Raw genomic sequence first — 14690 nt, forward strand, 5'->3', positions numbered from 1 at the left:
ACCTGGAGAGGTTTTCTAGGCCAGTCCCCGGCACTCAAGGCAGGACTCAGTATTATCTAGACCATCCCTGACAGGTGTTTGTCCAGCCGGCTCTTAAACATCCCCAACGACGGAGACTCCACAACCTCGCTGGGCAATTTACCCCAGCGCTGAACCCCCCTGACAGTAGGGACGTGTTTCCTCCTGTCCGACCTACACCGCCCCGGCTGCCAGTTAACCCCGTTGCTTCTGGTCCAGCCGCAGAGGTTCCGGGGAACGATTCTTCTCCCTCCGCATGTACCTGAAACCTGGTCTCGCCTCCCGCTCGGCCTCTTTCCCCTGCAGCGAATGTGGGGCGAGTCGCCTTCACCTGCAAACACGCTGCTGTTAACGGCGATAACGGGGTGCGGGGGGGGGCACGGGGCCGGTAACGGATATAACGGGCGGGGGGGGGGGTGAGAGCCCCGGGCGCTGACACCCCGCCCCCCCTCCCTGCCTGCACCCTGTTGAGCCGGGCTCCCCTTTCCCAGGGCCGGGCCGGCTGCTTTAATAGCCCCATGTGCTCGCTGGCAGCCTCCCACCGGGCAGCACCAACACAGCCGCTTAAGGTGGCCCGTGGGGCTCGCGGGGGCGCTGCCGCAGCCCCCCCCACCCCCAAGGCAGCTGCCCCCCTCCAGCGCCCGGGGCCCCAAACCCACCTGCGCTCCCCACTGTCCGGGGGGTGGGGGGGTCAGGCCGCCCCCGAGCCCAGCCCACCGTAAGTGGGGCCCGGGAGCCAGCGGGCCCGGAGTAGGGGGCAAGCCTGGCCCACAGGCCTCCCCGGAGCCCGGCTGTGAGCTCAACTCCCCGGCGCTGTTCGGGGGCTCCGGCCCGGCTCCCTCGGCCTTGAGTCCAGCTCCGGGAACAGCCCGGCCCCGCTGCGATCCGCCCCGGCTGCCTCTGCCCGGCCTGGCCCCGCTGCGATCCGCCCCGGCTGCCTCTGCCCGGCCTGGCCCAAAGCGCCCAGCCTGGGGCCCGCCTGCAAACAGCCTCCTGCCCCCCAACCCCCTGGCCTGAGCCCCCTGCCTGTCCCCCAACCCCCTGCCCTGAGCCCTCTGCCCGCCCCCCAACCCCCGGCCCCCCTGCCCTGAGCCCCTCCCTGCCCCCCGCCCTTTATGATGTTCGCCTTTAAAAAAAAAATTCCCTGGGCTCTGGCGGGAGCAGAGGGGTCCCGGGGGCACGCGCACTAGAGGGGAGGGGGGGCGGGACAAGCTCCACGGGGGGATCCCCGCCCCCCCGCACTCACCCGCTGTCGGTCCCCGGGCTCGGCTCTGCCACCGCGCGCAGGGTTAAGGGCGGGAAAACGCCCCCTCCCCTCGGCGCGAGCTGCGCCTGCCCGGAAACTGCCGCTCGGCGGCGCGCGGGGCCTGCTGGGAAATGGAGTCTCCCGCCGGCTCTGGGCGGGCGCCGCGCATGTTCTCACGTCGCCCTAGCAACGCTGCTGAGCCCGCGAACCCCGGGAGTAACCGCCCCCTTCCCGTCATGGGGCCCCGCCCCTGCTCCTCCCCTTTTACCGAGGCCACGCCCCCTTCTCATTGTCTTCCCCCAAGGCCCCGCCCCTGCTCCTCCCTTTTCCCCAAGGCCCCGCCCCCTGGGCAGAAGCTGGAGTTGCCGGGGGAGTCTGGGCCACTCTGGGGAGCCCCGGACCCTCCCCCTGCCCTGGGCGCTGCGCCCTGGCAGTGGCGTAGCCAGCTTCTAAGAGGAGGGGGAGCAAACATAAAAAAGGCGCCCCCCCCTTGGCTCCTCTGGCCACGCCCCCCCCTTGGCTCCTCCTCTGACCACCCCGCCCATCCCCCCCATGGCTCCTCCGGCCCTGCCGTGCCACCCCCGTGCCGTGCCTCTGGCCGCGGCTGCTGGCCGCCATGCTGCGCTCCCCCCTGCTCCTCCAGCTGCGCCCCCCCCCCTGCTCCTCCAGCTGTGCCCACCCTCCCCCCATGGCTGCCGGCCGCGATGCGGGCCGCCAGCCTGCGCCCCCCCTGCTTCTCCGGCCGCGGGGCCTGCTGGGAAATGGAGTCTCCCGCCGGCTCTGGGCGGGTGCCACGCATGCGCAGCCCTTAGCGACTACTGGTGGGGGGCGGCCGGGGAGGGTCCGGTTCTGACATCGCCCTACCAATGCTGCTGAGCCCACAAACCCCGGGAGCTCACTTCCCGACTCCAAACTGATTCGCGACCGACCGGCAGACGTCTGGAGTCCCCAGCTTCCACACTGCGATCGCCATGTGCTTCTCCACCGAGAGGGCAGCTCTCATTTGGGTGTCCTTGCGCCTCAGTGCTGGGGCGAGCTCCGCACAGAGTTCCGGGAAGGTGGCTTTCCTCCTCCAAAAATTCTGTAGCCACTGCTCGTCATCCCAGACCTGCATGACGATATGATCCCACCACTCAGTGCTTGTTTCACGAGCCCCAAAGCGATGGTGCACCACGTGCAGCTCTTCCAGGAATGCCAAAAGTAATCTAACGTTGCTCCTATCCATGGCAGACAGCACGTCAGGCAACTGTGAATCCTGTTGAGTTAGGAGCTTCACGAATAACGGCACTGCCATTCGGGATGTGTTAATGACAGCGGAGCACTGGAGAGCAGTGCGGGATCCAGCCTTTCACACAGAGATGACAGGGCCAACAGCAAACCAGGGCCATTGAAAAATCCCGTGAAAGAAAGTGTTGGGGAGGAGCCAGTTGTCATGGTACATGTAGGTATGAATGATATAGGGAGGGATAGGAGAGAGGTCCTGGAAGGCAAATTTAGGCTGCTAAGTAAGAGATTGAAGACCAGGAACACCATGGTTGCATTGTCTGAAATGCTTCCAGTTCCACCCGGAAGGAATGTTGATTTCTGCTCATTTATCAAGAGGCCTAAGGCCCGACAGATGGCCAGTGCTATATCCCTGCAGCATCCGACCCTTTTCCTAGTACATGTGAGACCCAGGAGAAAATAATTTTGCCAGCTGCATTGGTGGTATAGTGGTGAGCATAGCTCCCTTCCAAGCAGTTGACCCGGGATCGATTCCCGGCCAATGCAGGGGTGTGGTTTTTTTTTACCTTGTCCAAAATGGGTTTAATGTCACTCACATTGTGTGATAATCACATTCTCAATGACCCAAATCCCAGCAGGTCACTAAACACACTGCAGGGGACAGGACTATGCAATGAGCTGTAGGACGCATCCTTGTCTTACTGGAGAAAGTCAGAAACCAGGGGAACAGGCATCTGTAGCTCATTGTCTTGTTTGCACCATGCTCAGGGGAGAAAGTGCACATGTAATTTTTGTGACAGTTTTTGCTGCTACAGATTCTTTTGTGTTCCTGTAATAATACCACAAACCAAAGTTCAGCACCAGTGTGGACACAGGCACGTCCCTCAGAGGCAGCTGCAAATGTTACTTGTCTGCGGCTGAATCGGGCCTTTCACCTCTTGTTTCACCAGTGCTTGGCTGGGCACTACACCCCCTGGCTGTAGAAGGCAGGGCTGGCCCAGGTGTCAAACTGGAGCCTGGCAGGGCAAATTCAACCCTTCTACCCCTGGCTCTGCCCCTGCCTGAGAAGGTTGGTTTGTGTTGGGAGTGTGCAAAGCAGAGGAACACGGATCCAGGCCTGAGGTTTCTTGTTTTCTGAAGGGTTTTGTGGGTAGGAAGGCTCATTGGGGGAAGGGCTGGGTACCAAGCTGAAGAGAGTTCTATGGGAAGGAGGGGTAGAGACTGTAACCATCCAATGAGGATGGGATTCAAATCTCTGCGGATTAGCAGTCCATCACCTTAGCCACTCGGCCACCTCATCTGAGCCGTTTAATCTCAGTTAACACTTCCCAAAGTCAGTGCTGCTCGGAAGGTTTTGGCCAGGACAGGGAAGGCCAGGACGGGAAGGTTTGGCTTTTAAAAAACCTTCTCTGTGGCATGTACAAGACAAAATGCAATGAACAAAACCGAAAAGACCCGCCTGGGGGGCACAGAGACCGGGTTTGCTGTTCACAGTCTGTATTTCGGAAATTTCCACCGTTAGTATCCAGGTTCGTTTGTCAGCCTGAGAGAGAATTTGGGGTTTCACCTTTTGATACTCTTATCTCTTATCCGAACACGTGTGAACAAAGACACCTTTTATGTTGCTTCTCCCTAGCCAGATGGGTTTGTTCGGACAACGGGAACAGAGAAGAGTAGTCATGGTGTTACTGGAGCGCACACTTTAAAATTGCCTCAACCCCTATCTCAAGGCAAGGTCAAGCAACGAGCTGGGCGGTGCAGAGGGGAATTGGGGCGGGGGAAGGTATAAAACACTAAAAGGGCAAAGAAATGCCTGTTCCTGACCATAGCAAAACCTCACTCCTCACCCCTCCCATGGGGTACAAAAGAGGTGGGACAAAGACCCACAATATACAAGGGAGGGGAGATCACTCACTTGTCAGAGTCCCTGTGCGTAGAGGAATCCTGTATGTCCTGGTGCCCTCATGTGGCCATTTCCTTTCCATCCTTTCAGAGAAATGTTTTGCTATTTTGCACAGGACAGACCCAGGAGCGGGGACTGCCTCCATGTACCAAACACCCAGAGAAGGTGACAAACACCCTTTAGACCAGGCAGCCGTCCCTGTTAAAACCATCTCTCTTCTTCAGCTCAGTGACAGCCTGAATCCTCCCGTAACCCTGCAGAGCCCCAGGACTGGAATCAGCAACGAACCTCTCTGTAGGTAGTGGGAACGAACACGAACACTTACTTTAAAAGGAGCTAAGGTTTGTCATTCTGGTCATTTATCTTTGTTTCCCTTCTCTGAGGGGAGAGGTGGGGTTGGTGACACCTCCCCCTGGGATGTAGCAGCTCCATCCCCAGTCACTGTGGGAACTTGTCTGTGCTCAGAGCTGACAGGTTGCTGCCTGTCCACCCATCCTACTTATCAGCTGTCTGTCACCGGTTCCTCCCTAGAACATCTGGTTCAGCGATGGACTTCACACTTATCTCTTAACACCCATTCCTCATTCACACACAAAACAGGATTGATTTACACAGAACATTTTGAACAGGAACATCAAATTGCAATGCAAAGGAAAAACAATTCTTGTATTCTTTTACTTATTTTAAAATGCTAAACCTATAACAAAGTGTTGACCTTAAAAGGTCTGTTACTGCCTTCAAATCAGTCCAGACACAGATTCCAGCTGACACATCATTACCAAATGGCCCATTAGGCCATTCCTTTCTGCTATTCAAAAAGGGTGGCCAGCGGGATATGATTACATTATACACCAATAGATTTAATACACGCTCCATTATTATTTTGATTATTTTGTATTCTTTATTTTAAATTATACAAAATACCAACCTAAAATCCTACTCTTACAACACCTCACCCTGGGATGTAGCACACCTCTCCCCATCTTTCAGTCACTGTGGGGACCTGACAGGTTGCTGCTTGTCCACCCATCCTGCTCGTTAGCTGTGCAGGAATGAATCATTTTGCTAGTACATGTGACACCTGGGAGAGCTGCTTTTTCCAGCTGCATTGGTGGTATAGTGGTGAGCATAGCTGCCTTCCAAGCAGTTGACCCGGGTTCGATTCCCGGCCAATGCAAAGATGTGTTTTTTGCCTTGTCCAAAATGGGTTTAATGTCAGTCACATTGGGCAATAAGCACATTCCCAAATCCCAGCAGGTCATTAAACACACAGCAGAGGATGGGACGATGTAGTGAGCTGTAGGAAGCAACTATGTGTCACTGGAGAAAGCCAGAAACCCGGGGAACAGGTTTCTGTAGCGCCTTGTCTTGTTTGCACCATGCTCAGGGGAGAAAGTGCACATATAAAGTTTTGTGACAGTTTTTGCTGCTACACATTTTTTGTGTTCCAGTAATGATATCATATTGCCTCTATCAAAATCCAGGGTATGCCCACATCTTGAATACTGTGTGCAGATGTGGTCGCCCCATCTCAAATATATATATATATATATATATATATATATATTGGAATTGGAAAAGGTTCAGAAAAGGGCAACAAAACTGATTAGGGGCATGGAACGGCCCATTTTCCCTGCCAGCTTGGGACTTCCAGAACCCTGCCTTGTTGAGCCAGACATGCTAGCCTGCTGCTACACAGACCCAGGCCTGGTCTACACTACGGGTTTAGGTCGACTTTAGCCGCGTTAAATCGAATTTAGCCTGGACACGTTCACACTACGAAGCCCTTTCTTTCGACTTAAAGGGCCCTTTAAACCGGTTTCTTTACTCCACCTCCGACGAGGGGATTAGCGATAAAATCGGCCTTAGGGGGTCGGAATTGGGTTAGTGTGGATGGAATTCGACGTTATTGGCCTCCGGGAGCTATCCCACAGTGCTTCATTGTGACCGCTCTGGACAGCACTCTCAACTCTGATGCACTGGCCAGGTAGACAGGAAAAGCCCCGCGAACGTTTGAATTTCATTTCCTGTTTGCTGAGCGTGGAGAGCACAGGTGACCACGCAGAGCTCATCAGCACAGGTAACCGTGATGGAGTCCCAGGATCGCAAAAGAGCTCCAGCATGGACAGAACGGGAGGTACGGGATCTGCTCGCCATATGGGGAGATGAATCAGTGCTAGCTGAACTCCGAAGCAGTAAACGAAATGGCAAAATATTAGAAAAGCTCTCCAAGGCCATGAAGGAAAGAGGCCATAACAGGGACACACAGCAGTGCCGCGTGAAAATTAAGGAGCTAAGGCAAGCCTACCACAAAACCAGAGAAGCAAACGGAAGGTCCGGGGCTGAGCCGCAAACATGCCGCTTCTACGCGGAGCTGTATGCCATTCTAGGGGGTGCAGCCACCACTACCCCAACCGTGTGCTATGAGTCCCTCACTGGAGAAACACACAGGGAAGAGGGTTCGGTGTACGAGGAAGATGAGGATGAAGATAATGTAAATAGCTCACAGCAGCAAGGAAGCGGAGAAACCGGTTTCCCCAACAGCCAGGATATGTTTATCACCCTGGACCTGGAACCAGTAACCCCCGAACTCACCCAAGACCCTGTGGGCACACAGGGGACCTCTGGTGAGTGTACCTTTGTAAATATTACACATGGTTTAAAAGCAAGCGTGTTTAATGATTAATGATTAATTTGCCCTGGCAATCGCGGCCAGTACAGCTACTGGAAAAGTCTGTTAACGTGTATGGGGATGGAGCGGAAATCCTCCAGGGACATCTCCAGAAAGCTCTCCTTCATGTACTCCCAAAGCCTTTGCAAAAGGTTTCTGGGGAGGGCTGCCTTATCCCGTCTGCCATGGTAGGACACTTTACCACGCCAGGCCAGTAGCACGTAGTCTGGAATCATTGCATAACAAAGCATGGCAGCGTATGGTCCCGGTGTTTGCTGGCACGCAGACAACATCCATTCCTTATCGCTCTTTGTTATCCTCAGGAGAGTGATATCATTCACGGTCACCTGGTTGAAATGGGGCGATTTTATTAAGGGGACATTCAGAGGTGCCCCTTCCTGCTCTGCTGAACAGAAATATTCCCCGCTGTTAGCCACGCGGTGGGGGGGAGGGGTGAAGTGATCATCCCAGAGAATTGGGTGTGGGGGGGAGGGGAATTTGTTGGGTTTGTGCTGCACGTTAACCCTGAAACCGCAGCCCCTCCTTTTACATTGCAAACCCATTTTAAATGGCCAACCCAACGGGTGCTTGGTATGGGTAATGAGAGCAGTACTCTTTGAAACCATCCCCACATGTTAACAAGGTTAAAAAAGCCAAAAGACTGTGTCTTACCATGGCTGCCTGCAAGCTGAAATCTGTGGCCTGGCACTGCGTGAGTGATCTCTCACACCAAACCGGCAGGCCCTCAATATAAGAGGAAAAATGCGACCTTGTAACGAAAGCACATGTGCTGTGTAATGTGAACAGCAAAATGTAACGTGAAAGAGTGTACCCATTGTTCTCTAAAATGTATCTTTTTTAACTACCTCTCCCTTTTCCTCCACCAGCTGCAAATCTCTCTCCTTCACAGAGGCTAGTGAAGATTCGAAACCGGAAGCGAAGGACGCGTGATGAAATGTTTACAGAACTACAGACTGCCTCCCACGCTGACAGAGCACAGCAGAATGCGTGGAGGCAGTCAATGACTGATTATAGAAAAGCCCAATATGAGCGAGAGGAGAGGTGGCGTGCAGAATCGCGGGCTGAAGAGCAGAGGTGGCGTCAGCTTGCACACAGAAGGCAAGAGTCGATGCTCCGGCTGCTGGAGCATCAAACTGATATGCTCCAGCGTATGGTTGAGCTGCAGGAAAGGCAGCAGGAGCAGAGACCGCCGCTACAGCCCCTGTGTAACCAACAGCCCTCCTCCCCAAGTCCCATTGCCTCCTCACCCAGACGCCCAAGAACACGGTGGGGGGGCCTCCGGCCACCCAGTCACTCCACCCTAGATGATTTCCCGACCAATAAGTGTTAAAGTTTTAAAGTTTTAAACTGCAGTGTGTCCTTTTCCTTCCCTCCTCCCCCACCCATCCCGGGCTACCTTTGCAATTATCCCCCTAGTTGTGTGATGAATTAATAAAGAATGCATGACTGTGAAGGAACAATTACTTTATTGCCTCTGCAAGTGGAGCTTAAAGGGGGGAGGGTAGGGGAGGGTGGGGTGGCTGGCTTACAGGGAAGTAGAGTTAACCGGGTGGGTGGGGGGGCGGAGATTTCATCAAGGAGAAACAAACAGAAGTTTTACACCGTAGCCTGGCCAGTCACAAAACTACTTTTCAAAGCTTCTCTGATGCTCACCGCGCCATGCTGTGCTCCTCTAACCGCCCTGGTGTCTGGCTGCGCGTAATCAGCGGCCAGGCGATTTGCCTCTACCTCCCACCCCGCCATAAATGTCTCCCCCTTACTCTCACAGATATTGTGGAGCGCACAGCAAGCAGCAATAACAATGGGGATATTCTTTTCGCTAAGGTCTGAGTGAGTCAGTAAGCTGCGCCAGCGCGTTTTTAAATGCCCAAATGCACATTCCACCACCATTCGGCACTTGCTCAGCCTGTAGTTGAACAGGTCCTGACTCCTGTCCAGGCTGCCTGTGTACGGCTTCATGAGCCATGGCATTAAGGGATAGGCTGGGTCCCCAAGGATCACGATAGGCATTTTAACATCCCCAATGGTTATTTTCTGGTCCGGGAAGAAAGTCCCTTCCTCCAGCTTTCGAAACAGAACAGAGTGCCTGAAGACGCGAGCATCATGTACCCTTCCCGGCCAGCCCACGTTGATGTCGGTGAAACGTCCCTTGTGATCCACCAGGGCTTGCAGCAGCATTGAAAAGTACCCCTTGCGGTTTATGTACTCGGTGGCTTGGTGCTCCGGTGCCAAGATAGGGATATGGGTTCCGTCTATCGCCCCACCACAGTTTGGGAATCCCATTGCAGCAAAGCCATCCACTATGACCTGCACGTTTCCCAGAGTCACTACCCTTAATATCACCAGGTCTCTCATTGCCCTGGCAACTTGGATCACAGCAGCCCCCACAGTAGATTTGCCCACTCCAAATTGATTCCCGACTGACCGGTAGCTATCTGGCGTTGCCAGCTTCCACAGGGCTATTGCCACTCGCTTCTCAACTGTGAGGGCTGCTCTCATCCTGGTATTCTGGCGCTTCAGGGCAGGGGAAAGCAAGTCACAAAGTTCCATGAAAGTGCCCTTACGCATGCGAAAGTTTCGCAGCCACTGGGAATCGTCCCACACCTGCAGCACGATGCGGTCCCACCAGTCTGTGCTTGTTTCCCAGGCCCAGAATCGGCGTTCCACGGCATCTACCTGCCCCAGGAACACCATGATTTCCACATTGCTGGGACCTGTGCCTTGTGAGAGGTCTATGTCCATGTCAATTTCCTCATCACTTTCGTCGCCGCGCTGCAATCGCCTCCTCGGCTGGTCCTGGTTTTGCTTTGGCATGTCCTGGCTCTGCATATACTCCAGGACAATGCGCGTGGTGTTCATAGTGCTCATAATTGCCGCGGTGATCTGAGCAGGCTCCATGATCCCAGTGCTAGCTATGGCGCCTGGTCTGAAAAAAGGCGCGAAACTAGTATCTGACGGACCTGGGGAGGGAGGGAGGGAGGGGCGAGTGACGACATGGCGTACAGGTACAGGGAATTAAAATCAACAAAGGTGGCTGTGCATCAGGGAGAAACACAAACAACTGTCACACAGAATGCCCCCCCCCAGAGATTGAACTCCAAAGCCTGGGTTTAGCAGGCCGTTGATTTGACAGAGGGAGGGGGGAAGGAAATGAATACAGAACAAATCTATTTTTTACATCTTAAGACGACGGTGCAGCATGACTGATAGCCCTCGGCATTTTCTGGGTGCTTGGCAGCAAATACTGGGCGCTTGGCAGTTAGCCTTCAGGCCTATTGCACGATCTGATACCCACTGCAGTATGACAACGATGGATACCAGTCGTAATATTCTATCTACTGCCAAAAGGCAAGGGGTTGCTGCTGTGTAGCAATGTAGCTCCATGTCTGCCAGCCCCACAGCTACCAGCACCCAGATCGCCGATGAAGGCTACCAGTCATGCTGCACCATCTACCGCCAAAAGGCAGTTAGCTGCTGCTGCTGTGTAGCAATGCAGTCCCACGTCTGCCGGCACCCGGATGACATATGGTGACGGTGAGCTGAGCTGAGCGGGCTCCATGCTTGCCGTGGTATGTTGTCTGCACAGGTAACCCAGGTAAAAAGGCGCGAATCTATTGTCTGCCGTTGCTGTGACGGAGGGGGAGGGGCGTGACGACATGTACCCAGAACCCCCCGCGGCACTGTTTTGCATCATTCGGGCATTGGGATCTCAACCCATAATTCCAATGGGCGGCGGAGACTGCGGGAACTGTGGGATAGCTACCCATAGTGCAATGCGCCGGAAGTCGACGCTTGCCTCGGTACTGTGGACGCGGTCCGCCGACGTTATGCACTTAGAGCATTTTATGTGGGGACACACACAATCGGCTGTATACAACCGATTTCTATAAAACCGGCTTCTATTAATTCGATCTAATGTCGTAGTGTAGACATACCCGCAGGGTCTGAACCATGCCCCAAAGCTGCAGACTTAACTGAAAACAGCTCAGCAGGTCACCTGTCTCCAGCACCCAGACACCCAGCTCCCAATAGCATCCAAACCCCAAATAAATCTGTTTTACTCTGTATAAAGCTTATACAGGGTACATTCATAAATTGTCCACCCTCTATAACACTGATATGCACTGCTGTTTGCCACCCGAGGTATTAATCATTTACTCTGGGTTTATTAATAAACAAAAGTGACTTTATTAAGTAAAAAAAAAAATAGGATTTAAGTGGTTTCATGTAATAATAGAGAGAACGGTGATACTCTTTTTACATCATGTCCCGGTGACAGCAAAGCGCCGCCAGAGCTGGAGTTGTGGGCTGCTTTGGTTTCCTTCCCAGACGCTGGAATAATTTGCAGCACAGAGACCTGGCTCGGGGCTGATCAGCAAGAAGATCTGCGTTAGCAGTTTGCATCAAAAGTTTGGCTTTCCCATTGAGGAATCAGCCCCCAGTCTCCTACGGGACAGGCAGGAACACTCACCCCTATACTAACGAGGAAGAAATTAGGAGCTGCTTTTGCACAGGCACAGAGGAGAATCAGCCAGGGAAGCTCCTCAATGAGCTGTGGCTGCCACAGACCCAGCTGGGACGGGGTTGGTCTGGGATCTGTGGGGGGTTTGCAGTAGAGGGAAGGGCCGAATTGGGGGCATTGTCCTGGGATTCCTAGGGGCTTTGCCAGCAGGTTGGGGGGTGGCATTAGGGTCTGAGCTGGGGCAGTAGCAGGCAAAAGCTTGCAACCATAAGCTAAACCCCACCCCACAATGCATTGGGCAGTGTCCTTTGCCTCAGTTTCCCACCTGGCAGTGGGAAAGTCTGACAAACAAATGCCCCTTTAACACATCACACTCCTCTGCCTCCATGGCCCCCCACTCACAAGTGTCTGTGCTGGGTTAGTGCAGACCCAGCCTTCAGCGGTGTGTTCACAGGGCTCAACTCCCAGCTCACAAGTCTCTGTGGTTGCTGTACAGAGCTGCAGCTGCTACAGCTGCTTTTCTCGGCGGCTGGTGCTGCTGGCTCCTCGCTGCCTTTTCTGCCGTGTTCTGAGGTTCCCCTGCTTAACCCAGGCGTTCAGGGATTTCAGCTCTTCGTGATTGCCCTGGGTAGCCGGGAACCTCACTGCCAGTACAGCCTCTGCCTTGGCTTTCCTTGCACCAGCGTCCTGACACCAGGTCTGAGACCGAACGCCCAGAGGCGCTTATCAGTAATTCCACTCTGCTAATCACCGAACAGAAACAACAACTCTCCCTGGAGCGTAATTAGCTTTGTCTTCAAACACTGAACAGGTCAGAGCACATCTAGGACACTTCAAGCACAATTCACCTTAGCACACAAGAACATCTGCCCCCTCCTCCTCCTCACTTTCCCTGGCATTTGGCATCTCTTTTCCCCTGGTCAGCGAGTAAGGTTCAGTTTAGGGCGGCCTGTCATAACTAGAAAGGGAAGGGTAACACACCTCCTGTGTTCAATACTATGAAATCTCTCCTGGCCAGAGGCACCAAAATCCTTTTACCTGTAAAGGGTTAAGAAGCTCAGGTAACCTGGCTGACACCTGACCCAAAGGACCAATAAGGGGACAAGATACTTTCAAATCTTGGGGGGGGGGGGGAGGGAAGGCTTTTGTTTGTGCTCGTTGTTTTGGTGTTGTTCGCTCTTGGGACTAAGAGGGACTGGACATCAATCCATGGACCAGCTCAGTGAAAGGCGGGACTTTCCGTTCCTCCCTAGGCCAGACAGAGACTATCCCTCTGAGATAAATCTTTATACCCTGATACAAACAAGTTGGAGACCCATACTAGATCTCAGAGCGCTCAACAAGTTTGTCAAGGCTCAAAAGTTCAAGATGGTCTTCTTATCGCTGATCATTCCAGCATTGGAACAGGGAGACTGGTTTTCAGCCTTCGACCTCCGGGATGCCAATTTTCACATCTCAATCCTACCCGCTCACGGACAATTTCTCAGATTCACTCTGGGACACAACCACTTCCAATACAGAGTGCTCACCTTTGGGCTATCAGCGGCCCCGAGAGTATTTTCCAAGGTTCTCTCAGGGGTAACTGCTCATTTACACTCTCAAGGGATAATGATTTACCCATACCTGGACGATTGTCTCCTCGGAGCCTGATCTCTCCAGGCATCTCACCAAGTCACTGATACGGCGATACATTTGTTTATGGAACTGGCTCTACCCTTCCTAGCAGGACGCGATTAACAGCCCTGCACACTTGCGTTAACGCAGCCCCAACAGTTCACTTCCCGACTCCAAACTGATTCGCCACTGACCGGCAGACGTCTGGAGTCACCAGCTTCCACACTGCGATCGCCATGTGCTTCTCCACCGAGAGGGCAGCTCTCATTTGCGCGTAATCAGCAGCCAGGCGATTTGCCTCAGCCTCTCACCCCGCCATAAAGGTCTCCACCTTACTCTCACAGAGATTGTGGAGCACACAGCAAGCAGCAATAACAATGGGGATATTGGTTTAGCGGAGGTCTGAGCGAGTCAGTAAAGTGCGCCAGCGACCTTTTAAATGGCCAAATGCACATTCCACCACCATTCTGCACTTGCTCAGCCTGTAGTTGAACAGCTCCTGACTCCTGTCCAGGCTGCCTGTGTATGGCTTCATGAGCCATGGCATTAAGGGGTAGGCTGGGTCCCCAAGGATAACTATAGGCATTTCAACATCCCCAACGGTTATTTTCTGGTCCGGGAAGTAAGTCCCTTGCTGCAGCCATTTAAACAGAGTAGTGTTCCTGAAGACGCGAGCGTCACGAACCCTTCCTGGCCAGCCCACGTTGATGTTGGTGAAACGTCCCCTGTGATCCACCAGTGCTTGCAGCACCATTGAAAAGTAACCCTTGCGGTTTATGTACTGGGTACCCTGGTGCTCCGGTGCCAAGATAGGGATATGGGTTCCATCTATTGCCCCACCACAGTTAGGGAATCCCATTGCAGCAAAGCCATCCACTATGGCCTGCACATTTCCCAGAGTCACTACCTTTTGTAGCAGCAGCTCAATGATTGCTTTGGCTACTTGCATGACAGCAGCCCCCACAGTAGATTTGCCCACTCCAAATTGATTCCCGACTGACCGGTAGCTGTCTGGTGTTGCAAGCTTCCACAGGGCTATTGCCACTCGCTTCTCAACTGTGAGGGCTGCTCTCATCCTGGTATTCTGGCGCTTCAGGGCAGGGGAAAGCAAGTCACAAAGTTCCATGAAAGTACCCTTACGCATGCGAAAGTTTTGCAGCCACTGGGAATCAACCTACACCTGCAACACTATGCGGTCCCACCAGTCTGTGCTTGTTTCCCGGGCCCAGAATCGACGTTCCACGGATAGAACCTGCCCCATCAACAACATGATCTCCAAAGCACCAGGACCCGCGGTTTGAGAGAATTCTGTGTCCATGTCCTCATCACTCTCATCACCGCGCTGCCGTCGCCGCCTCCTCCTTGCCTCGTTTTTCTGGTCCTGGTTCAGCATAAACTGCACGATAATGCGCGAGGTGTTTACAACGTTCATGACTGCTGTCTTGAGCTGAGCGGGATCCATGCTTGCCGTGGTATGGCATCTGCTGTGTTCACCCAGGAAAAAAGGTGCGAAACGGTTGTCTGCCGTTGC

General features: G+C 53.8%; 1 protein-coding gene and 2 non-coding genes across 3 annotated transcripts in view; 2 read left to right on the forward strand and 1 right to left on the reverse strand.

Moving 5' to 3' along the window:
• Window positions 1-1339, reverse strand: part of LOC135889390 (zinc finger protein 610-like) — a 33644-nt gene extending 32305 nt beyond the window's left edge. Inside the window, exons 1-2 of the mRNA XM_065417259.1 lie at window positions 1265-1339; window positions 281-349 (exon numbers count right to left, since the gene is read on the reverse strand). The gene's annotated coding sequence lies outside the window, so the exon portion shown is untranslated. The remainder of the gene's footprint in view (window positions 1-280; window positions 350-1264) is intronic.
• Window positions 1340-2962: 1623 nt separating this feature from the next.
• On the forward strand, window positions 2963-3034 carry TRNAG-UCC (transfer RNA glycine (anticodon UCC)). Its single transcript has one exon. It is a non-coding gene; the product is annotated as a tRNA-Gly (tRNA).
• A 2462-nt stretch (window positions 3035-5496) lies between these two features.
• Window positions 5497-5568, forward strand: TRNAG-UCC (transfer RNA glycine (anticodon UCC)). The gene has a single exon. It is a non-coding gene; the product is annotated as a tRNA-Gly (tRNA).
• Window positions 5569-14690: the final 9122 nt, after the last annotated feature.

Source organism: Emys orbicularis, chromosome 15, assembly GCF_028017835.1.
Source record: "Emys orbicularis isolate rEmyOrb1 chromosome 15, rEmyOrb1.hap1, whole genome shotgun sequence".
Classification (NCBI taxonomy): Eukaryota; Metazoa; Chordata; order Testudines; family Emydidae; genus Emys; species Emys orbicularis.